The 26,385-nt window shown below is 45.0% G+C and overlaps 1 protein-coding gene across 5 annotated transcripts in view; it reads right to left on the reverse strand.

Annotated features, from left to right (window-relative positions):
- Positions 1–17,076, reverse strand: part of ST6GAL1 (ST6 beta-galactoside alpha-2,6-sialyltransferase 1) — a 144,298-nt gene extending 127,222 nt beyond the window's left edge. For 4 of the 5 annotated variants that reach the window (XM_055408408.2, XM_055408426.2, XM_055408399.2 and 1 more), the window contains exon 1: positions 16,822–17,075. The gene's annotated coding sequence lies outside the window, so the exon portion shown is untranslated. Of the gene's footprint in view, positions 1–16,821 lie in introns of all 5 variants that reach the window. The other variant, XM_088838366.1, reaches the window with a different exon arrangement.
- Between the last annotated feature and the right edge of the window lie 9,309 nt (positions 17,077–26,385).

A 26,385-nucleotide genomic window follows, 5' to 3' on the forward strand; every position in this document is an offset into this window, starting at 1 on the left:
TATATGTTATCTTTCACAAAGGTGGCTAATTCAGGCCTTCTGAGCACTGCAGATCACAGCCCAGGACAGAGATGGTGAGCTTTGAGGTACAGACGGCCCAGGAGATTCAACCGGTTTCACCGCTAAACGACTTGGCAGATAAGTCTCTCTCAGCGTCAGTTTCTTCATCTGCACAGTTGTTATTTAGTCGCTATGGTGTGTCTGACTCTTTTGTGACCCCAGGGACTGTAGCCCACCAGGTTCCTCTGTCCATGGGATTTCCCAGGCAAGAATACTGGAGTGTCTATACCTCAAAGCCCACTCTCACTCCTGTGCTGTGATCTGCAGCACTCAGAAGGCCTGAAGTCTGTGAAACATAACATACAGGTATAAATACATATCAAAAAATGTGTACAGGTAAATATATTTTATATATTTATATACACATAGACCCATGACATATTCATATATTTTGCATGTAAGTTTTTAGGTAAGTATAAAAGCCTAAGTTTCCTTCTCCAGGGGATCTTCCCAACCCAGGGATCAAATTCATGTCTCCTGCATTGGCGGGTAGATTCTTTACCACTGAGCCACCAGGGAAGCCCCCATCTGCACAGCAGGGATAATTAAAGCCATTCTGTATGGGCTGTCGGGCAGCCTATAGAGATCTGTGTGTCACACCTGGAACGCTGTGGGCACTTAATGAACAGCATTGTTCATTCATCCTTTGTTCTCTAGCCACAGCAGATTACTCAGGGTTATCCAGACACACCTCGGATTCTCACGCCTCCTGGCTGGTTCTTCTGCCGCCTCCAGGCTGGGAATGCCCTGTGTCCCATTCTCCACCCATCAGGACTCTGCTCATCCCTCAACATCCAGTTCAAATGCCATCTCCTTCGTGAAACCTTCCCCATTGTCCTCGGGCCTCAACACCCCAATAGTCCGCCTGATTTACACAGGGTTTTGTTCTGCCTAGAGCCCGGTATTCACATAACTGATTCACCAACTTCACCATGAAAAGACAAGGTCTTGTTCATCTCTTTGTATCTCCCATCCCACTCCCCACACCTTAAGCATTAGTATTTAATGATGTCTCTTAAATTAGCTTTAGTGGTCTGATTCAAATAAGACCAGCTAAGAGGGAGGGATAAATTAGAAATTTAGGATTAACAGATACACATTACTATACAGAAAATAGATGAAGAAGGTCCTCCTGTATAACATAGGGAACTATATTCAGTACCTTATAATAACCTACAGTGGAAAAGAATCTGAAAAAGAATATATGTAAATATATATATATAACTAAATCACTTTGCTGTATACCTGAAACATTGTAAATCAACTATACTTGTATTAAGAAAAGAAAAAAAAATTAAAGAAGTAAGAAAAACAAAAACAATACCAGCTCCTTATTCTTTAAATCAATGTATAAATTTATAGAGCTAAAAGTCATCCAAGATCCCTCCACCCAAGAAAAAAATAAATTAACACCCTTCATTGCATGTCTCTACATTTATATTTGGACAAAGTGTGGAGGATGGAAGAATACATGAAAGAAGAATAGATAAGATTGCTTAGTAAAATAGTTACTTTTAACTTTTTAGATTTAATTTTAATTCTACATAAAAGTAAAACATAAGAAAAGATGAAATTTTAACAAACGTTTCTACATGAAAAATAGATATTATTTCCTTAAAAATCCCTCCAAGTTTAAGAGAAAAACATTAATTGCCTTAAATGTTGTATTAGTTTTGGGTATATAACAAAGTGATTCAGTTATATGTGTACATATAGTCATTCTATTTTAGACTCTTTTCTCCAATAAAATAAAAAAATTTTAAATAAAAGGTTAAGAAAATTAACTGAAAGGTAATACCCTCCAAAGACTGTGAGAGAGGGAAAGTTAGCACTTAACATCCTCCACCCTCTCCCCCAGCTCTCCATTTCCATTGCATTCTTTCTTTTTACTTCCTCCCGCTTCCTTCCCTATCCTTACAGCCCACGCTTGCCAAGGTTTTCTCTATTCGAGTGGATGAGGGGCTCACCAAATGGCCTTTCACCACTTCTTACAAAGGGTGCTTTTAACTAATCATTTTCATCATCAAGAAAATGATTAGTTAAATCATTTCTCAAGAAGGGCTCATATTCCTTGAGTCCTTGCACACAGGAGATAATGCCTACCTGTCTTATCCTCGAGGAGTGACTTGAGTGTAAAAGTCTTCAGTTTTATGACCTTTCCCTCAGAACTCTGTAAATATTTCCTCTCCATGTTTTCAAGTTTTCCTTCTACTGCAAATCAAGTCTGAGACTAACATGACTTCTTCCCTGAGGCAGAGATGAATTGCTCTCGATATCCATTTTCCTCATCCCACTTTGGGTAATAAAAGGCCTTCCCCAAATCTGAGTTTTAAGAGGGTACACGGGCACCCAGATGGAGATGTTTTCCAGGGCTCGTTTGCAGCCAGGCATGTCCACGTGACTATGTTTTGGTCAATGCAGCATAAGAAGTGAGCTGTGACTCCAAATAGCCCAATTACCCTTCTGAGACATCATCTTTTTACAAACTTTAGATCTCTGAATTTCTCTGATTCGTTTCTCTTTTCTAAGCACATACTGTGGTTTTCCTAACCCTTCCCTCTCTGTTAGTAATTTAGTTTTCAGTGGATTCTACTTTGTTCCTTTATTAACCTTCCCTTTAATAATGTTGTTTGTAGCCTCAATTTTTTCCTTAGCTCTGTAATTGTGCTTTTTTATTTCATTCCATAGTTTTAATCTTAGCTTTGAACTTTAAATTCATTAGTTTTCAATAAACTTTATTTTGTATGAATAAATAAATGAAGCCCACTTCTGCCTTTTCAGCCCAAGAGCCAACTCCAACCCAGAAATTATCTTGGTGGATGGGAGGAATAGCCCATTTATGACTGAGTAAGACTGATGCTAAAGCTGAAACTGCAATACTTTGGCCACCTCATGCGACGAGTTGACTCACTGGAAAAGACTCTGATGCTGGGAAAGGTTGGGGGCGGGAGGAGAAGGGGACGACCGAGAATGAGATGGCTGGATGGCATCACCGACTCTGTGGACATGAGTTTGAGTGAACTCCGGGAGTTGGTGATGGACAGGGAGGCCTGGCGTGCTGTGATTCATGGGGTCGCGGAGAGTCGGACACGACTGAGCGACTGAACTGAACTGAACTGAACTGAAGACAGAATAATATTACTCACATGCCATACCTTCGACCTTCCTGATCCTACCCATCCTCAAGGGAGAGCTCAAAGCCCATCTGCTCAAGACTTTTCCAGCCCACACAGATTGCTCCCTCTCCAGACCCACAGGGCTTCTCTGAATTAAAGGTAATACCTGGGCTACTTAATGAACTTGGACCTTTTGAGAAAAGGGATAAAGCTTCTCCTTCTCCCTTGTAACACCTGGTTGGGCAAAAAGAGATTTTCTTTGAAGATTTCTGGGCTACTGATTCTCTGAATGAAAGGAAAGACAAAAATTATAGCCAAGACTCAGAAGAGGCCTCAACATCAGATTCACTGCTGCTGCTGCTAAGTCACTTCAGTCGTGTCCGACTCTGTGTGACCCCATAGATGGAAGCCCATCAGGCTCCCCCGTCCCTGGGATTCTCCAGGCAAGAACACTGGAGTGGGTTGCCATAGTCCCAACTTAATTACAAGTTGGGAACGTCATGAGGTGCTTGGAAGAAGAGGATTCACCAAGGGTATGACCTTTGAAAGATTAATAGAGAGGAAATAAGCACCTTAGTTTTCAAGACAGACCTTCTCAGCCTTCCTGTGCAGGCAATGCTATGAGGGCCAAGCAGGCCTGCATTCAAGTTCAAGCATTTCAACTCACTCACTTCTGACTTTGAACAAGTCACCAAACCTCCTGCAGCCTTTGTTTTCTCATCTATTAAGTAGAGATGATAATGGTATATGTCACAATAAGGAAGTTAAGAAAATTATGTTTGATAATGAGTGTAAAGGTTCAAGCTTTATCTCCCTGCACTTCCTACCTCAGAGGTTCCCTTTTGGGAGCATCAACCTACTAGCGGCTCCCCCACACCCAGCAACAAACCATCCTTCACCCCACACCTTTGCTCCTGCACTCCCTTTTCTTCTTCAAACGCGCTTTTCCCAGAGGCTTCACAGCTACTCCCCTATACAGTTCGGCATTGGTAAGTCACAGGTCCTCCAGAAAGCTTTCCCAAACTCACTATACCATTTTCCCAGCCTCTATAAGATACACCCATTTGAATGCAGAGTTCCAGATAATAGCATGGAGAGATAAGAAAGCCTTCCTCAGTGATCAGTACAAAGAAACAGAGGAAAACAAAAGAGTGGAAAAGACTAGAGATCTCTCCAAGAAAATTAGAGATACCAAGGGAAAATTTCATGCAAAGATGAGCTCAATAAAGGACAGAAATGGTATGGACCTAACAGAAGCAGAAGATATTAAGAAGAGGTGGCAATAATACACAGAACTGTACAAAAATGATCATCACGACCCAGATAATCACAATGGTGTGATCACTCACCTAGAGCCAGACATCCTGGAATGTGAAGTCAAGTGGGCCTTAAAAAGCATCACTACGAACAAAGCTAGTGGAGGTGATGAAACTCCAGTTGAGCTATTTCAAATCCTAAAAGATGATGCTGTGAAATTGCTGCACTCAATATGCCAGCAAATTTGGAAAACTCAGCAGTGGCCACACGACTGGAAAAGGTCAGTTTTCATTCCAATCCCAAAGAAAGGCAATGCCAAAGAATGCTCAAACTACAGCACAATTTCACTCATCTCACATGCTAGTAAAGTAATGCTCAAAATTCTCCAAGTCAGGCTTCAACAATACGTGAACCATGAACCCCCAGATGTTCAAGCTGGTTTTAGAAAAGGCAGAGGAACCAGAGATCAAATTGCCAACATCCTCTGGATCATGGAAAAGCAAGAGAGTTCCAGGTAAACATCTATTTCTGCTTTATTGACTATGCCACAGCCTTTGACTGTGTGGATCACAATAAACTGTGGAAAATCCTGAAAGAGATGGGAATACCAGACCACCTGACCTGCCTCTTGAGAAGCCTGTATGCAGGTCAGGCAGCAACAGTTAGAACTGGACATAGAACAACAGACTGGTTCCAAATCAGGAAAGGAGTACATCAAGGCTGTATATTGTCACCCTGCTTATTTAACTTATATGCAGAGTATATCATGAGGAATGACGGGCTGGATGAAGCACAAGCTGGAATCAAGATTGCTGGGAGAAATATCAATAACCTAAGATATGCAGATGACACCACCCTTATGTCAGAAAGTGAAGGAAAACTAAAGAGCCTCTTGATGAAAGTGAAAGAGGAGAGTGAAAAAGTTGGCTTGAAGCTCAACATTCAGAAAACTAAGATCATGGCATCCGGTCCCATCACTTCATGGCAAATAGATGGGAAAACAGTGGAAACAGTGGCTGACTTTATTTTGGGGGGCTCCAAAATCACTGCATGGTAATTTCATGGTGACTGCAGCCATGAAATTAAAAGACACTTACTCCTTGGAAGGAAAGTTATGGCCAACCTAGACAGCATATTAAAACACAGAGACATTACTTTGTAACAAAGGTCCATCTAGTCAAAGCTATGGTTTTTCCAGTAGTCATGTATGAATGTGAGAGTTGGATCATAAAGAAAGCTGAGCACTGAAGAATTGATGCTTTTGAACTGTGGTGTTGGAGAAGACTCTTGAGAGTCCCTTGGACTGTGAGGAGATCTAACCAGTCCAACCTAAAGGACATCAGTCCTGAGTATTCATTGAAAGGACTGATGTTGAAGCTGAAACTCCAATACTTCGGCCACCAGATACGAAGAGCTGACTCATGTGAAAAGACCCTGATGCTGGGAAAGATTGAAGGCGGGAGGAGAAGGGAATGACAGAGGATGACATGGCTGGATGGCATCACCGACTCAATGGACATGAGTTTGGGTAAACTCCGGGAGTTGGTGATGGACAGGGAGGCCTGGCGTGCTGCAGTTCATGGGGTTGCAAACAGTCGGACACGACTGAGTGACTGAACTGAACTGATATACTTGAAAATCATAATACTTAACACATGGTGCGTGCCCCGTCACTTAAGTCATGTCCGATTCTTTTGCAACCTCCTGTCCATGGAATTCTCCAGGCAAGAATATTGGAATGGGTTTCTATGCTCTCCTCCAGGGGATCTTCTTAACCCAAGGATCTTCCCAACCCATCTGTTCCATCGCCTGCAATGCAGGCAGATTTTTTACCACTGAGCCACCAGGGAAGCCATACATCACATTATATTGTTATTAATATCTGCATGTTCACCTCCAACTAAGCTTTTCGAGGAAGAGAACTATGGAACCATTTGGGTCTCTGTTCTGAAAATGAGCACTGTGCATGGGCTACAGCAGGCACCTACTGAATGAATGGACAAAGCAAAGACTCTGAGAAAAGAGGAAGAGAGCGATACAGAAAGTTTGTCTGCCACCAACTTCTAAGGCCCCACTAGTTATACCAAATTTCTGTGTGCCTATCTACAATGCATGTTCTTTAGGTGGAAACTCCCAATGCCTCCCACAATGGCTACCACACAATAGGCACTCAAATATTTGGTGAACAAAATAATACTGAATAAACTTTCAGTTCAGTTCAGTTCAGTCGCTCAGTCGTGTCCGACTCTCCGCGACCCCATGAATCACAGCACGCCAGGCCTCCCTGTCCATCACCAACTCCCGGAGTTCACTCAAACTCATGTCCACAGAGTTGGTGATGCCATCCAGCCATCTCATTCTCGGTCGTCCCCTTCTCCTCCCACCCCCAACCTTTCCCATCATCAGAGTCTTTTCCAGTGAGTCAACTCGTCGCATGAGGTGGCCAAAGTATTGCAGTTTCAGCTTAGCATCAGTCCTTCCAATGAACACCCAGGATTGATCTCCTTTAGAATGGACTGGTTGGATCTCCTTGCAGTCCAAGGGACTCTCAAGAGTCTTCTCCAACACCACAGTTCAAAAGCATCAATTCTTCAGCATTCGGCTTTCTTCACAGTCCAACTCTCACATCCATACATGACCACAGGAAAAACCATAGCCTTGACTAGACGGACCTTTTACAAGAGAAGAAATTATTCAAGAGCCTACAAGCACAGCTGCAAAACAAGTCCTTAACAATGCCAATAATGAGTTCTTTTTACCACCTAAATATATCGAAGTTGGCCAAGCAATGGTACCCATTAATCTACAGTCATGCTCCACCGTAAGTGTGTTTATTCCAGTTATAACCAGAAAATGAGGACAGGTACTCTAAAAGGCAGGCAAGAGAGAGGGGGGAAGGCAAACCAGGCTTGATGAAAACACTCTTACCAAAAAGGGGAAAAAGCAAATGTATGTTGAATCCAAATGTCAAGCTATTCACAAATAACTGTCCCATGAGTTCTTTCATTCATCTGTTCTTAGGGGAATGGCAGAAAGCTTTCAACAGCCCCATAGGGATAAATTCAGCCAAGCTCCTAGTGAAACACAAGGACGAAGCACTTCTCAGCCTCAAAGGACTGGGAATGATTAGCAGTGGAAAAACCTGTAACATGATGTAGGGAAACAACTACAACCAATGCCAGCATCGACCTTAATAGCAGTGAATCTTGGGGTGGTTCTCTAGCCCTCTCTGAAGGCAGCTTTCTCACCGGCAAAATGGAGCTTGTGACACCAAGGCTATGGGGACTAGATAAGGGAATAAATAGTGCCTCATCAAGGTCAGAAGCAGAGCAAGAGCCCAGATGATGGTAAACTTGCCATGTTTCCCTCACTAAGAACTCGGCTAAGACTTTAGTTCAAGAGGTTCTTCCTCAACTACAGGAAAGGAACAAGCATGAAACCTGGTGGGTGCTGTTAACTCCAGCTCAGAGGACCTTTGAGAGGTTGCAAAGGGTAGAAAGTTCTAAAATTAAAGCTGAATGATGTCTCAGTCCTGTGCTAGGGAAACCAGGGGATGGATGCAAATTTAGAAAGACTGTAATAAAATAAAATAAAATAATTTACAATCATCCTCCTGGGACATGTAGTTCTTTTCTGGTTGCCAGATTTCCTGGTCATCTAAAGTGTATGTGATATATTTATTCCTGTAGAAATAATTTATGAATATAAAGTCAAGCAGAGCTGGAGCCAAGGACAGAACAGGAGGAGGGTTGCCAAGATCCGGGGGAAACAACCATCTAAGTCACATTTTGAAGGCTTCCATTTTACTCCATCTTTTGAGAGCAGGTGAAAACAGCTCCAGGCATGTTTGTAACTTGTCCCATCCCCTGAGTTCTATTTTGCATCTTTCTGCTCCTTGCCCCACAATCACAGACTTTTAGAGTTGGAAGGGGCCTTACCAGGCATTTAAATCAAGCTCTCTGGCAAGCAGAAATCCTTTGATGGCAAACACGTTCACTTGGGTCTTTTGCTTAGAGACTCCCATGGCAGGGAGTTCTTTGCCATGTGACCCAGCAGCCTCTCTCGTGGTTGGGCAGTTCTGCTAAGTAAGCTCTTCCTTATCTCCCATTATACAACTCTGTATCAGTTTGCCTCTCCCCAGCATCCACACAGTATAATTCTAATCATTCTTCCACATGAAGAAAGTGCTTTTTATTTTAGCTTCTGCAGGTTAGAACACCTCAGTTTCCACATTTATTCTCCCTCCAAGACAGCGTCCTAAACCTCCATCTTCCAAGTAAGTGCAACTCTGGGCTTGCTTCATTTTATCCTGATTTGTACAGAACCCAGGGGAAAACAGCATTCCGATGGGTCTGAACAAGGAAGGGTAGACAGAACCAGCACGTCCCCTCCTCCGGAGACCGATATCAGTCCCTCCTCTTCTTCAGTTCTTTCTCCTCCCTCCCATCACGCAAGTTGCAGTCCTCCCATCAGCTGCCACTGACCCTGAAAACAGAAGTCAATTTGGAAGGGCCAGTGACGGTGGAATGAGGAAGAGAAGGGGATGACGCGGCTCAGTTTCTTGCGCTTGCAGCTACGGGCACCCAACCAGGCAGGCCATCTCCCAAAATAACCTTCCACCCAAACAGTCAGCTCCTTGTAGCTTCCAGGGAGCTCTTCATTCCAGCTTTCTAGGCGTGGTTCTCAGAGTCCCTGTGCCCATTCTCTAGCCACCCTTTCCAGAGCTCGATAGACTGACCTCACTTAACCGAGACATTTACAACCAACATTCCATATGTTGTTGTGTTGTTATTGTTTAGTTGTTAAGTCATGTCCAACTCTTTTTTGACCCCAAGAATTGTAAAGCCTGCCAGGTTCCTCTGCCCATTGGATTTCCCAGGCAAGGATACTGGAGTGGGTTGCCATTTCCTCCTCAAGGGGATCTTCCCAACATTGAACCCAAAACTCTTGCACTGGCAGGTGGATTCTCTACCACTGTGACACTGGGGAATTCCCCAAATACACTTAGAAATATATTTTAATGGGAATAAATATCCATCAACAGAAGACCGGTTAAATAAACACATCCATGATATAGGATGTGATGCAGCCATGAAAAAATAATCTGTATATGCTGATACGGAAAGACCGCCTACACATAAAGTGAAAAGGGCAAGCCTGTAAAGTTGTAGTTATAATGTAATCTATTTACTGAGCTTTTAAAATGTATCTGCATATACCCATAAATACATACATATATAGATCCAAAGGGAGCTTAAGGACCCAAAACAAACTGAAAACAGTAGTCACTTTGCAGAAAAGTGGAATTGGGGTAAGTGAGCAAAGGTAAGGTGGTTAATTGCTTACCCTATTTGAACATTTGAAAAGAAAACAGATTACATTTATTATGTGTGTGAAGAAGGCCCTAACTCTATGTGTAGTTTCCCCATTTTTATACCTGTTCCCCAACTGATGATCTCAGAGCTGGAAGGGGCCTAGAGAGCTGGGAGTTGAATCCCGTGGTGGCATGCCCAAGGTGGCAATTATCTCACCCAAGGCCACACAGCAAGCTCGAGACAGCCAGAGACCCCAAGTCACAGGGCAGGCCCTAACATAATGGGAGTCCCAGTGGATTAAAGACAGGACTTGAATGACGATATCAAATCAATTTTCTCCTTTTAGTTGAGTCAAAAATTCCTACTTGGGAGCAACAGTGACTTAGGAGAGACCAAGACTCTCAACAAAATTGGAGGGAAAAAGGGAGCTGGGTATCTTCCCATGGAGAAAAGGAGGCATCAGAGACCTGTTTCTCAGGCACAGTGGCAGGGCCCTACCTTCCCTAGGCTTCCTGACCTCATTCACAAATCAGAGGGAAGGGGCTGAGTGTTAGACAGGAGATTCAGAAGCACAGTGTGCCAGGTGCTCATCCGAGTGACCACCACATCTTCAGAATGAAACAGGAAGCAACTCTACTTGAAGAAACCCTAGTACTGTCAGCCCATCAGGCTCTGACCTTCATTCCATATGAAGACTCTGCCTCTCGGGAACCGTACGGCTGGGTTCAAGCGTGATGCAGAGTCAACTAATATTGAGTTGCTAGAGCTGTACGTGGATTACCTCATTTGCTACTCATAAAATTTTTATAAATATATTCAAAGAAACTCAGAAGTCACTTGACAAAATATACAACTGGTAAATGGTGGTGCCCTTATGCAAAATCAGGTCTCCTGACTAAATTCAGCGTTCCTTTCACCCTGTGTCTTTGTCCCCCTGGAGAAGGGAAAGGCTACCCACTCCAGTATTCTGACCTGGGGAATTCCATGGAATGTCCATGGGGTGGCAAAGAGTCGGACACGGCTGAGCCACTTTCACTTTGAGACACAGGACATGGCAGGAAAATTCACTTGAGCACTAAAACTTTCTCTCTCTCTCTCTCTCTCTCTCTCACACACACACACACACACAGGGTTCCATCTGTAACACTGACAGCAGACACAGGCTCCAAGAGCCTCAAATATGGCATTTCACCCAACGCCTCAAATATGCATCATGCAACTCAGTGAAATATTTATGGCTGAGCTGAAAAAAATGTCTGGGACTTATTTCAAAGCCATGCAGGGTCAAATGTGAGGTTGAAGACCTTATGAGTTTTGATAATTATTGAAGATAAGTGATTATAAATGGGCAAAGGGGGGTAATTACACCATTCTTTCTACGTTTGTGTGTTTGAAACTTTCCAGAAGAACACTTGTAATGCATCACACAAGTGATCATTTCTCTCTCGATTTGTCACCTGGTAGGAGATGCCACCTTAATTAACTTCCTACCTCCTATCATGGTAAGAAAAAAATATTAGGACCACAGTCTCTGCAGCTTCTGAAAATTTCAATTATAACAATAATAGATATCACTTATGGAGCGCTTCCTATAAACCTGGCACTATACTGGTCCCTTTATCTAGGATTTATAATGGGGGCTTCCATAGTGGCTCAGAGGTAAAGAATCCACCTGCCGATGCAGGAGACACAGGTTCAATCCCTGATCTAGGAAGATCCCACATGCTTTGGGACAACTAAGGCTGTGCACCTCAACTACTGTGAGCTCGAGCCTGGGAGCCGCAACTACTGCAGCCCACATACCTAAAGCCCCACTCAGCAAGAAGCCACCGCAGTGAGAAGCCTGAGCACTGCAACTAGAGAGCAGCCCACACTCGCCGCAACTGGAAAAAAGTCCACGCAGCAACAAAGACTCGCACAGCCAAAAATAAATAAATATAAACATTTAAAAAATAAGCAAATAAAAATTAAAATATAAAAAAATAAATGAAATTCTTTCTAAAAATCCTTACAATGATCCAGGGAGGTAAGGGCAGTTATGTCCATTTTACAGAGAAGGAAACTGAAGCTTCATGAGCTTAAGTAGCTTACAGAAGTCTATATTGGTGATAATTGGTAAACAAGAATTCAAATCTTGTTTATTCAAATCTTGGCTATGATGAATTACTTGCTCTCAGTTTCTACCATTTCCATAATACATAATACTTAGGTACTTAAAAACTTTGTAGGCAACTGGGACTGAATCTACAAAGTTTTTAAAAATGATGATAGCCTTTAAAGTATGACCCAGTAATTCCAAGTTTAGGATTGTATCCTATGGGAATTATCTGGAATGTGGACAGAGATTTATCACAAACATGTTAATCTCAGTGGTAATTCAATAAAGAATCTGAAGTAGTTGAATAAGCCCATGAAGCCTTCCCCACTGTTCCAGTCTGGGGTGGCTGCCCCTTCTCTGCATTCCAAGGGCACCTTGCATTGGTCTCTTGTTATTCCAACTCCTCTGCTGGATCGTGAGCTCTTCTTATACAGCTTTGGTTTAGAATGGGCACTGGAAGATGCAAGAAATGAGTTAACAAATGACCCTGGGGTTGCTTATTTTAATACATACAGAAACAGAAAACCAACCAGAACCCAAAGCCATACACAGGGTCCTTCTCTCTCCACTAGACTTTAGCTGTCTTCTTATATGAAAAAAATACATATATATTTAAACGGTTGGTATCTGGATGCTTGAGGCACAGCTAGGAAATGGAGAAGCTGGAGACTCTTTCCTCTCCAGGCCTTCACTAAAACGATCACTGGAGTGATTGGATCCCATGGGGCCATGTGACCTTGGAGATGCTGATATGTTGATGAATGAAACGGTGCAGGTTTAATGTGAATTTAAACTGTGACATGGGTATATGAAAAGACTAAGCAAAAAAGCCAAGAGTAACTGTACAAGCAGTAAGTTCTCTACCATTTAGAGAAAACAAATCCACTAAAAAAAAAAAAAAAAAGACAAGATGGAAAGTTGCCAAACGTTAACAGTGGTTGCCTTTGAATAATGGAATTTTTTTCTATTTCGCTATACATTTTTGTACTTTCCAAATTGTCCTCAATGGACATGCTGTGTTTTTATAATCAGAATGATAAACAAAATTTAATCACTAAACTGATTCTAAAGGCTAACCTGACCCTTCTAGTCATGACTCAGAAAATCACCCCAGTATTTCAATGTGATGACACTGGCTTGCTTACAATGTTACTGTTTCATGTACAACTATAGAAAGTACATCTGTTCAAGTCAGAATACCGCAGTACACAATGTAGACAAGCAAGAAAAATGTATTTTTTCCCCAATTTGGTTCTTACTGAAAAGTCACTAACACCAAATCTAAGCAAATTCTTGAGTCTATGTTCCAGAAGCTTACTGCAAATTTCACTAACGAATTATTCCCGACATTCTGTAATGCAACCACGTCACCACACTTGTAGAGATCCACCTTCTCTTGGAAGCCTTCCCTTTTCCACTCTCTCATTTACCACCTGCTCTTAGTTTGGCTATGATGAAAAGGAACAATCCCACCCCTGCAGAGGTCAATTTTGAGATAAATTAGATCTATTTTCTGTGGGTTCCTGAGGGCAGTTTTCCAAATGCATTCCAAGCAAAGATGGTGGGGGGTCAACAAGTGGATCTAGTTCTTTGTAACTCCAGGCCCAGCGTAGGAACCACCCCTGCCCCAACCTGCCTGCTTGTCAGTAAGTAGGGAGTAAATGGAGAAGGAAATGGCAACCCACTCCAGTATTCTTGCCTGGAGAATTCCATGGACAGAGGAGCCTGGCAGGCTACATTCAGTCCATGGGGTCGAAAGAGTCGGACACGACTTAGCGACTAAACAACAACAACAACAACAAATGGATGGAAAGACTAGATTGTACTCACCTGGGCATGAAATTTCTGGATGTTTTTTTTAACTAGGCTTATTTACCTTAAAGTCACACACACTTTCAGAACCACCCAAAGGCCCTTTTAACAGTCTGGCAGACATTCCCCCTTGTTTGTGACTAGGCTGGGCCTCTTCATTTGAGCACAGGGCTCACCCAATGGGGTTATCTTCCCATCATCATTCTCTACCACTAAAAAGCTGATGAGCACTCAACCCTGCTGGGAGGTCTGAATAAGCATGCGTCCACATGACTTAATACCCACCACACCCCTAGGAGATGCATACGTGTTCTTCCCTTGACACGGTGTGGATGCAGTCACTAGGAACACAGGAGAGGAGGGTTGACCCAACTGGACCCTCTACCTCTGAAGGCTGAGCAACTTCCACTCCATCCAAACAGCCTGTGCAGAGACTGGGCAGGAAGCACTCTTGCTGCACAAGGAACACTGGAACCCAAGAAGTTAAGCAGCATGAAGAGCTAAGGAGGGTCTCTCTTCTGACTTCCTGCTGCCTTTCATTCTGTGATCATACTTTAAAGCACTTCCCTACTGGATGAGCGGGAGGCAGAGGAATGTGGGAAACCCAGGGCAAGAGTAAACAGACACACTTAGTAAACACTAAAGAAAACCAATCCCCAATGAAAACTATTAATCTATTAATCTAAAACTATTAATTAATCTAAAACTATTAGATTAAACTATTAATCTAAAACTATCAATCACTGAATCTACCACTGGGATCCATGGTTTTGTTTAATAACCAAAACCTATGTTAGTCCTTAAGGAATTGACTCTCTGACTTAAAAGGTGTTGTTATAACAACCATCATAACTTTGACTGTACACTGGGGTGCCAACAAAAAACTCATTTGACACAAGTTTGCTAAAGCGCAAAAAGGGCACTAACAGCAGACACCTTGTTGTGTGTCCCTGGGCAAGTGATTTCTCACTGAGCTTCAGTTTTTTCATTTAGAAAAGCAGGCCAGCTGATTTCTAAGTTCCCTCCATGGTGAGTGTTCTGTTGAGAACTATATTCAAGTGCCAAGTGGAATTACCACAAAAATGAAACACCCTGGAAACCTTAAGAAGAGAAACCAGTGCAGTTAGGAGGTAACAGGAACAGGGCAAAACAGCACTTTGGGGAAACCCAGGCTCAGAGTGATGTCTGGTTTTCCAGTGCTTCCCCTGCCAAATACAAAATTAAGTAGCTACTTCCGTGAGACTCTCATCTTTAAAAATTTAATTAAATAAAATCAGTGAAAACAATGCTTTGTTCTCCCACAAGTGACTCAGGAGTAGCGCCCTAGGAGACACTTTTTACCCTGTGTGATTATGCCCAAACAAAGGCCTCCTGGCACAAAGATGAGAGGCAAAACATCTAAGTCTCCACAGCTGGCTGGGCTCCAGCTTAAGGCGAAGGGGCAGCCAGAAGAGAAAACTAACTAGGCTTATGAAAAGCTAGGAGAGTGAGGAATTACTAAATCTATCTTCTCTCAAATGGATAGAACTCTTGAAAGGCATAATGGAAGGGTACAGCTTTCAATCTGAATTACGTTCTTTGTTTAACTCTGTTCTGCCTAAGGCCACTGCCTTTTCAGCCAACCACAGATTCCGGTTGTCTTCAGTCGCTGCTCGGCAATGCGCCCTGGGGGAGTCAGGAGACCCAGGCTCTTGTCCTCTCTAGGTGGCCAGCTTCACTTGGGTTGAAACTTGGTACAAGGAACTGAGCTCTCCCGGCCTCCGTTTCCCCTCCTGTAAAATAGGAGGGTTCGCTGGATGCTCTCTAGACTCCCCGAGACCGTGGCGCAGGGCTGGAGGCCCGCCAGTCCCCGAGGGACAGGTTAATCTCCAGCGCCGCTGGCCCAGGTGAAGCCGCTGCCCGACCGCTCAGCAAGCACAAGGTTGGCGCACACACCACCCACTCCACAACCTGTGCGGCTGCCTTCTGCACCCGCACCTTTACCTACGGGGCCAGTGCATCCCCTAAACCATCCCACTGCTGCCAGAACAGGACTGCTGAACTAAAATCCGCAAAGCTGAGCTGAGCATTCGTAGGCAAAGAAAAAGCAAAACAAACAAGAGGCCTCTCCTTCTGGACCTCGGAATTTCTCTCAAATAAACTCGGATAGAACTGAAAATAAGGGCGTCCCCACCTAAAACAAGAGACCTCGGCTAGCCTTCCTTATAAAGAGACACGACAAGCCAAAAGGGGACAGTGACAATGGGGCTGGCTAGACGCAGGGACCTACACGGCAAAGCGCAAGCGAAAGCCAAGGCAGTGCTGGGCGTAGTTTAAATCGAACTGAGGAGGCGCTCGCCGTCCCCTACAGAGACAGTGCAAGGACAATGATGCGCTAGGCACGGTCTTTTCTGGGGGGTGGGGGCCTCGCAGACCCTTAATTCAATCCCTGTCTGTAAGAAACCACCGTGAGGTGAAAGTGAGGGGTGGCCCGGGTCATCTCAAGTCTGCACCACGGCCGGGAACACACTCTCGGCCTGGAGTAATCTTTTTTTTTTTTTGCTTCTTTCTCCCTTCGTGTTTCCTATTTCTGAATCTGATGGTTTGGTCTAATACCCAAGCGGTACCTTTTAAATGTGTCAGTCTTTCTCCTCCAGCAAGGGGCGCCCCCAGCGCCGTTCCCTCCCGATAGCTGAGACAAAGGCCGGCTTCCGCAGGGCGGCTCCGGAGGGCGGGCGGTGCACCCCGCACCCCGGGCAGGACGCACGTGCGTTTGTTATGGTACCTGCGCCCCCACCCCTGCAGAGAGCCCGGGTTTCTCCTCCTGTACCTCCGGCAGGCGAGATCCAAAGGAACCTGGACTTTACGCCTCCCTCCCATGTTGCCGGTGCAGTGGAGAAAGCGGGGCTCCCTGGGGCCGCCTGCACGTGGGTTTGTTGTGGGTCCGCAGTGCCGCGCAGCCGGGGAGAAGCCAGGGCTGCCCCCTCGGCCCTGATGAATCCACAGACACCCCCAGCAAAGGCGGCGGGTCCGCGCGCAGAAGACTACTGAGAGGTGCGGAAAGCCGATTCCCCGCGCCCTCGGCTCACCACGGGCCCAGCCGCTCCGCTCCCCTCCTGCGCCCCTTCGCTCACTCCTCCCGGGGGCTCGGGTCCCGCCGCCGCCCCGCGGCACTCTTACTCACTCGCTGCGCTCTCGGCCGCGGAAGCTGCGGTGGCTCCGCCCGCTCTGCGCCCCAGCCGGCAGGCAGCCGGTTCCCTTTGTTAGCACCGGGTAGTGCCCCAGGCGTCTTCCCCACCCCGGCCCTGCCTCGGACTCCCCTCCCTGGGATGCCTCGGGACTCCGCGCTCGGCGGCGGCCTGAGAGCCCGGGAGCTGGGAGTCCCTGAAGGAGGGGCTGTTGGGCCGGGAGATGAGGGGTGGCGGGTACGCGGGAAGGAGGGAAGAAGAGTGAGGCGAAGGGGCGGGGGAAACGAGCAGTCTCCGTTATGCAAATAGTCGGGAAGACGGGCGCCACACCGCGCCCCAAATCCTCCAAGCCCTTCAGAGGTCGCTGGCGAGCGGGCTGCGGGATTAGGGGTGCTCGGTTAGGTGGTGCACCTAACCCCGGAGTGATGCTGGGATCCCGCTCCCCTCCCCCTCCCACGGCGAGGGGGAGGGGCGACGCGGAGGGGCAAGGTCCCCCAGTGTCTGGTCCTGCAGAGTCGAACCCAGCACTCTCCTAGCAGGCAGAGACTATAAATCCCGCCTCTGCTACTGACGGGTTGTGTTACCCTGGGCAAAAAGTCCCTCAACTGCTCTGAAGCTTTATGTAGAATATGAAACAACAAAATCTATTTCACAGGGTATGGCAAGAACCTCCTACTCACTGCAGGTACAGAACAGGAGGGTCGATGAGACCCTGCCCATGGCCATATCCACGTCAAGCCGTCTGCAGGCTGGTGGACTCCAGTAGGGTGGAAAAGGGAGTGAGGATCCTTCCTGCACTGGAGCTGAGCTAGGGCTGCTGGGAGAAGGCGAGAGGAGACCACTTGTTGAGCAAACGTTGTCGCCCCACACTGACCATGCCAGGGGCCCACTTGCCTAAAACCGAACTCCTCCCTGTAGCAGGGCAGAAGCGGCCTGCGGCCACCACTGCAGTCCCCATAGAAAAGATGTGACTACCAGAGGCCATAATCTTCTCCCCATCAAATGGATACATGGGTGTGTATGGATGCTGTCCCTTGCTGTCTGCCTGAAACTATCACAACATTGTTAACCGGCTATAGTGAAAGTATTAGTTGCTTAGTCGTGTGCAGACACTTACTCCAATATAAAATAATTTTTTTTTTTAATATCTCCCCAGGGTCTATGGAGGTCACACTTGGCGCCAGACTCTGTATGGGGACGAAAGGAGTGTGGAGGGGGAGGGGAGACAGATGGTGGAAGGTAGTTCCTGTCCTCTGGGGAAAAGAAGTCAGGTACACACTAGAGTGATTGAAGCCCAGGCCCAGAACTTTCTCTCCAAATCGGTGGTCCTCTCCCCACCACCATCCTGGGAAAGAGGGGGTGGTCATCTCATCCCCAACATCCTTCCAAACACTGCTTTCCCCAGCCCAGATACTGGACCCCTTCTGCTGTCACTGCTGTCCCTTTCCATCTGCCAAGGATGCATTATTGCTCAGTACAAAGAGCTCCAGTTGGAAGGGATGACAAGCAGAGTGAATTCAAATCTCTGTGACCAACTAGCCAGCACTCTTGCATAAGCACCTCAGTCTGTTTTCATCTGGCATTGAGAAGCTATTCATCATAGTATGAGTTAATGAGTAGAAACAGAGATACTCTTAAACCTATCTGGGAGGCTACTACAATTGACTTTATTCTGAAAAAAATTGGAAACCTAAAATTTTTGTGCAGAAGGATGACATACCTCTTTGTATTTTATACTGATTTCTCTCCCAGTGAACATCCTGGAAAATGGATGGCAGGATCAGAGACGAAAGTGTGGAGCATGAAGACCAGCTTGGACACTGGAGATATAATAGGAGCTGTGGCAATGACAGTTGTTCAGTTGCTCAGTCGTGTCCTACTCTGAGAGAGCATGGACTGCAGCGTGCCAGGCTTCCCTGTCCTTCCACAATTCCCGGAGCTTGCTCAAATTGTCCAATTGTCCAAACTGTCTCAAATTGTCCAAGCTTGCTCAAGCTTATCCACTGAGGCAGTGATGCCATTCAATAATCTCATCCTCTATCGTCCCCTTCTCCTCCTGCCTTCTATCTTTCCCAGCATCAGGGTCTTTTCCAATAAGTCGGCTATTTGAATCAGGTGGCCAAAGTATTAGAGCTTCAGCATTAGTCCTTCCAATGAATATTCAGAACTGATTTCTTTTAGGATTGACTGGTTTGATCTCCCTGCAGTCCAAGGGTCTTCTCCAATACGTTCGAAAGCAACTGAGCATTCTTTGGCACTCAGCCTTCTTTATGGTCCAACTCACATCCATCCGTCTCTACTGGAAAAGCCATAGCTTTGACTATATGGACCTTTGTCAGCAAGGTAATGTCTCTGCTCTTTAATACACTGTCTAGGTATTTAATATGGTGTCTAGGTTTAATATTAGGTCTTTAAATCTAGGTCTTTACTTCCCTTGTAACTCAGATGGTAAAGTGTCTGCCTACAATGTAGGAGACCAGGGTTCAATCCCTGGGTCGGGAAGATCCCCTGGAGAAGGAAATGGTCAACCCACTCCAGTATTCTTGCCTGGAAAATCCCATGGATGGAGGAGCCTGGTAGGCTACATTGTCAGTCCGTGGGGTCACAAAGAGTCGGACACGACTGAGCGACTTCACTTTCACTAGGTTTAATAGGCTATCTAAGATCGAGGGCAGAAGGAGAAGAGGGAGTCAGGATGAGGTGGCCGGATGGCATCACTGATACAATGGACGTGAACTTGGGCAAACTTCGAGAGATGCTGAGGGACAGAGAGATCTGGCGAGCTGCAATCCATGGGATTGCAAAGAGCTGGATGCAACTGGGCAACTGAACAACAACAACTAGGTTTGTCATAGCTTTTCTTGCAAGGAGCAAGTGTCGGTTAATTTCATGGCTGCAGTCACCATCCGCAGTGATTTTGGAGCCCAAGAAAATAAAGTCTCTCACTGTTTCCATTGTTTCCCCATCTATTTGCCGTGAAGTGACAGGACAAGATGCCATGATCGTTTTTTGAATGCTGAGTTTTAAGCCAGCTTTTTCACTCTCGTCTTTCACTTTCATCAAAAGGCTCTTTAGTTCCTCTTTGCTTTCTGCCATAAGGGCAATGACAGAGGGAATGAGAAAAAGACACACAAACAATAGCTACCATTTGGGGAGCAAAAGCACTTTGCTTACTATATTATCTCTCCTCATCATAAGATATCCGGTGGCCTTAGCCCTATTTTATGGATGAAGAAATTGAAGTCACTTGGAAATGGCAGAGCTGGAATTTAAACCCTCTTCCAAACTCATCGAAAGCCTTCATCATTTCTGTCCTCGGCATCACTTTTTTGTCAATACTATTTAGAAACCAAGAACAAGAAACAGGTGAGAGGCTTTTCCAGAAGGTTCTTTTCACCAGAAGAACTCTAGCCAAGTTATCAAAAAATCAAGGGACAGACTCACTCTGGTTTCTTGGTTTGCAGGACTGCGATGACCACAGATGACATAAGAAGCCCAAGAAGATCCTGGGACTCTGAGCAGATGAGCAGGCAAGAAGGAGTACCCTGACAAATTTCTAGACTGGGAGCAGTCGGTTATTCCCTTTGGGAACTGCTCTCTCAAGGTTGCTGTGTCTTCACTTGGGGCCTTCTCACCCAGAAGTGAGAGGCAAGAGGCTGGACGGTCGGATGGGAGGTGATCCTGTCCTCCCCAGTCTATTTATGAGGCTTTCCTACTCGTTGTCTCTGGGGCTCCTGCTTTGACAGCGTGTTCTCCTTTGTTGTTGTTCAGTCTCCCAGTCGTGTCCGACTCTTTGCAACTCCAGGGGCTGCAACGTGCCAGACCTCCCTGTCCCTCACCATCTCCCAGAGTCTGCCCAAGTTCATGCTTGTTGCATTGGTGATGCCGTCCAGCCATCTCATCCTCTGACACCCTCTTCTCCTTCTGCCCTCAATCTTTCCCAGCATCAGGGACTTTTCCAATGAGTCATCTGTGTGCATCAGATGACCAAAATACTGGAACTTCAGCATCAGTCCATCCAGTGAATATTCAGGGTTGATCTCTCTTAAGATTGATCTTGCTGTCTAAGGGACTTTCAGGAGTCTTCTCCAGCGCCACAGTTCAACGGCATCAATTCTTTGGCGTTCCGTCTTCTTTTTTCTTGAAAGTGTATTCCTTAGAAGTATAGATACCTATTTTCCATCTGGACACCATCTCAGCTCCCTGGCCCCTACTGATGTCAGTCTTTGCCCATGAATAATATTTTAGATCATGCCTTTCTCAGTCATTAGTTTAGGATACTTACTGGCTAATGCAAATAATGCATCCCCTGCTTTTAACATTCACCTACAATGATCCACTCACACACAGTATTCTCATAGCACTTTTCAACTGGAGGTTGATGTTATTACAAAGACTTGTGAGGGGAGGAGACACAGGCACCTCAAAATGCCCTTCTAAACCCTTCTTCCTCACCCTGCTATAGATGCTCATCAAGGCTCTTAAATATCCCTCCCTCCTCAATGCTTTCAGCACCTATTGCCCCTTATAAAGGTAGGCTCAAGGTCAAAGAACTGCTCTGTGGTCTGTCTGTACCCCCTACCTTGAGCCTCGGTGTTACCAGCTTCAAAGATGAAGACACCCAGACACAGCTAAGGCTCTGAAACCCAATTACAAATAGAGTAACAGCACTCTAATCTCCCTACTAATCTTCCTACTGTCCCTACAGGAAAGGGTTAGTGGAGCATGGAGTGGGTCAGGGGAAAAGAACACTAGAGAGCAAAGGCTGAACACCAGAGACAAGCCTCATAGGAAGACTGCAGCCACAAGACAGGGAAATGGCTGGTAGAGCCAGCAGTAGCTTAGTGGCTCCATGACCTTAGGAGGCAGGGAAGCAAGGAAACAGAAAAATTCACATGACTGTGGACCACTGTATTTGCAAATGGCTTTCATATACATTCTCCCACTTGAGCCCCCTTCAGACTCACAGTAACCTGAGAGAGACTTGCCTCTTTATCATCCCCATTTAGAGATGAGAACACTGAGGCTCTGGGGTAAACTGAGTTGCTTAAAGCCCACTAGTGAGTATTGAGCTGTGCCTTGAAACTAAAGCCTCTGTCCTTCATATTGCATCTGTTCCCAGATCTGCAAAAGACCAAAGACCAGACAAACCCAGTAAACCACTACTGACATGTCACTGGCTGCAGCAGCCCAAACTGTTGCCCTGCTGCCCTGGGGGCAAGATACAAAAGCTATGCCCAGGACACTAGATGTACCAGCAATGGCAGGAAATATAGGGGCAAACGAGCAGTGAAGAATCACAGATGCTTGTAATAAATTCCCTCAAAAAGATCCAGGAAATTGGCTTTTCCCAAGAGACTTCTACCAGACCCAAAGTGGAAGCTGCCTCCTGTGTATTTATGAGTCTAGGATGACTGTCAGAATAGCCTGCAGGAATGGGCAGGCTTTGAAAAAGAGAGCTTGTTTGTGGGTTAATGAAATTTTTTTTTTTAATTAACAAATGGTTTTGGCAAAAAACAAGTGTTTGATACCTATCGGTGATCTGTCTCAAAGCTGCCTCTATATGGCCTCACATTTTCAAACACTGATTTTTAGTAGTATTTTCCCCCTCATTTTACAGATAAAGTTTGCTTTAGGAAATTTAGAAAAGTGAGACAGGCGTAAAGAAGCAAGCAGGAAGGGGGCTTCCCTGGCAGCTCAGTGGTAAAGAATCTGCCTGCCAATGCAGGAGACACGGGTCAATCCCTGGATCAGGAAGATCCCTCATGCCGGGAGCAGCCAAGTCCATGCACCACAACTATTGAGCCTGTGCTTGAGAGCCCAGGAGATGCAACTACTGAAGCCCCTGTACCCTAGAACTGATGCTCAGCAACAAGAGAAGCCACCAAAATGAGAATCCTATGTATTGCAACTAGAGCGTAGTCCCCACTCACTGCAGCTAGAGAAGGCACACGCACAGCAATGACAACCCAGCACAGCCATAAAAAAATAAATAAAATTATACATATATATGTATATATAAGAAGCAAGTGGGGAAAATCGTAATCCCATCAACCACAAGCAGAATGAAACTTTAGGACTATTTTCTCCCAGGCATTTCCTGTACAGTGTTCTTTCCATAGTTGAGATCATAATGCATATAAGGAATATGCTGCTTTTCTACCCCACTTAGAGTACATTTCCTATGTACATTGAACAATAAATGTATTTATTCATTTCATCCCTTAGTAGATGAAAGGCAAATATTCTTAGGCAAGTTATTAGTGGTTTATTGCTCTGTTCGTTGTCTGTATGAGGGACAGTTTAGCTTAGTGGCTGAGAATACTGACTCTGAGGTCAGGCTGCCTGAGTTTGAATCCTGACTGCTACTTCCTAACTGTGTGACCTTGGACAAATTAATTAACCTTTCTAGCTCTATTTCCTTACCTGTAAAAGTGAGAATAATAATATCTACCTCACAAAGTGTTTCTAAAGATTAAAAGAGTTAATTATATGAAAAGCACTTAGAACAATACATGGCATTATAAGCACGGATAATTGATAGCTATTATCAATATATAAGTGCATCGTAAATTATTCAACCATTTTCCTGCAGCTGGACATTAGGTCATTTTCAATTTTTCTACTATTATAAATAGTTCTGCAATAAACCATTTACAGCATGCATGACAGGAAGAAAAGTGGATTGAAAGTCCATTGTGAAGGCATGCCAAGATAAGGCATGAGACTTAAAGTCAGGATAAATGACCCAGGAGAAGAATATTCCTTGGGAGGTGGCATCTGATTAACCTGAAGGGATGATATTTAATTTTACTTGACAAATATTTATTGAGCACTATGGGCTTCCCTGGTGGCTCAGAGGTTAAAGTGTCTGCCTCCAATGCGGAAGACCCAGATTCGATCCCTGGGTCGGGAAGATCCCCTGGAGAAGGAAATGGTGACCCACTCCAGTATTCTTGCCTGGAGAATCCCATGGACGGAGAAGCCTGGTAGGCTACGGTCCACGGGGTCGCAAAGAGTCGGACACGACTGAGCGCCGGAACGGAACGGACGGCCAACAAAGGGTATAGACTAGGTCAGGAAACATTAAGATGGACAGAAGAGGGGCTTCCCTGGTGGCTCAGTGGTGAAGAATCTGCCTGTCAATGTGGGAGATGTGGGTTTGATGCCTGGTCCCAGAGGATCCCAAGTGCCCTAGAACAACCAAGCCCACGCACCACAGCTACTGAGCCTGTGCTCTAGAGCCCACGCTCCCCAACAAGAGAAACCGCCACAGTGAGAAGCCTGCAGGCCCCAACTGGAGAGCAGCCCCCACTCACTGCAACTAGACAAAACTTGTGCAGCAACAAAGGCTCAGCAGAGCCAAAAATAAATTATTTTCTAAAGGAAAGATGAATAGAAGATACCAAAGTGAACCAAGGACAGGTTCCATCCTCAAGGAGCTTTAGTCAGAGTTAGAAAAATTTCACGATTGTTACCCCCAAGAGGATATTTTCACCATGACATATTTCTATATATCACCTACATGGACAGAGATTAAGAATGCCGGATTTCAAATGACCAATGCAGCTGAAGGTACAAGCTCAATCAGTCCCCACTGCACCATCTGCTCATCAGGAAGACTTGATGGAGAGCTTCCCACGTGACTCGGATGATTAAGGAAGGCTCAATGGAAAATGCCAGTTTCACAGAAGGGTTGGACCTTGAGAATGGCAGCAGTCATCAAGCTCTTAGTCCAGTGTTGGCGCATAGTAAATACTAAAAAATAAAGCTAACAGCTACTGAGCACTTCCCATGTGCCTGACGTCAAGCACTTTTCAAACATTCTGTCATTAAACCCTTGTGGCAACACAATTAGGTAGATACTATTGACTTGTTATTCATATTTGTAGATGAGGAAACTAAGAGGTTAAGTGACTTAACCAAGTCACTTAAGCAATAAGTGGTGAAGCCGTATTCTTAACCGAGGCATTTGATTCCTTACAGTAAGTTAATAGCCAATGTTAGGTTCTGGTGACTTCAACATTCAAAGGATTATGCCATGGTTTATCGCACTTCACCCTTATATATTTTACATGTCTCTCCCCCCAAAACAGTTGACGTGCAATAACATTCCAATACACCTTTCAGTTGATCTTTTATAAATTAACTGAGGTCACAAGACTCAAATGACTTGTCAAAGAACACCTAGCTAATTAAAGGCAGAGGCTGGACTAGGGTTATATCTGACTCTTTGTAGATGCTAATAAGGGGCCACTGGGCAGCCCAGAAAATAGAGAGGGAATCAAAGACTTGAGAAAAGGCAGAAATCACTGTGGGCCACCCTCCTTCAATGAGGTCCCTGAGAGGAACTGGAAACCTGCTCATTTTCTTCTGACTTTTCTTAGTGGTCAGAAATCATCAGGCTAGCTTTTCAACCTGTTTCTTCAAAGGGCTAAGAAAAACTTAGAAAGTAATAAGCAGAGATTGTAGAAAATGACCAGAAGCCTGGTGGAATGCTGTTGTCGTTGCTGGGAAGAAGCAAGTCCCTCAGCTAAGACAGCTTTGTGTGAAGCAGAACCTCTGACAATACATTTCCTTCATGTAGGATTTTGGCGCAGAGGGGAAGACGGCTTTACTGCTTCTTAGACCTCAGGGGACAGACAAACTCTTAATTCGTAGTTATTGATTACTGAGGTGAAATAGAGCATGTAAAGATAAGGATCTACATATTCCAGCATGATCTGAGAGATAATAACTTCCTCCAATTACTGAACCAGGAACTAAAAACTCTGTGGTAGTGAACCCTCACAAAGCCCCTGAGCACAGTGTGTTATTAACTGCATTTGGAAAAAAGATAACTGAGGCTTCAGGAGTTTAAGTAATTGGCCAGAGGCCCCATCTTCTAATTGGCAGAGCTGGGGACTGAGCCAACATGTGTGTGACTTCAAACCTGCTCTTGAACCCCTCTGCTCATCAGTTTTTCCTTGGAGGCAAAGTGTTGTGAGAATGACCTGACACATCTCCCCATTATCTTTCCACTAGGACTTGCTTCTGCTTTTCATTCTTCTGACATGCCCCACTTCATCTCACCCTGCCTACATGAATACAACCCATCCTCTGAGGTCTAGTTCAACCTTACAGCTTCTCCCGGAAGCCTTGAATCCAAAATGGAATATTCATTCTCCAAAGTCTTATTAACACCTTCAGAATTTCCTGAGGCCATTTTTTTTTATTCATTAAATGTAAACTTAGTACTTTCAAATAAAATGCATTAGATGTTTCACAGGAGCACTGTTTGTCTTATATGAATAAATCCACAAATTGGGACAAATTTTTCTGTAACAGATTCAGAGAGGTGATTCAAATCAGTTTGGGATTTTGTCTCACTGAGCCATTCTGCAAACTTGGATCACAGGGGTAATGACTCCATCCATGGCCAGGAAACAGACTTGCTCCTCTTAGCTGACAGTGTCCTCTCTGACCCCTTCCAAGGTCTTTAATAAAATTCCAAAAAGATCATACCTCCGCGGTGTGCCTCTCCATCATGTTGATAGCACAGCTTGTTCACTGAATAACGA

This window comes from Moschus berezovskii, chromosome 1, assembly GCF_049115385.1.
Source record: "Moschus berezovskii isolate FMDL1 chromosome 1, NW_MosBer_1.0, whole genome shotgun sequence".
Classification (NCBI taxonomy): Eukaryota; Metazoa; Chordata; class Mammalia; order Artiodactyla; family Moschidae; genus Moschus; species Moschus berezovskii.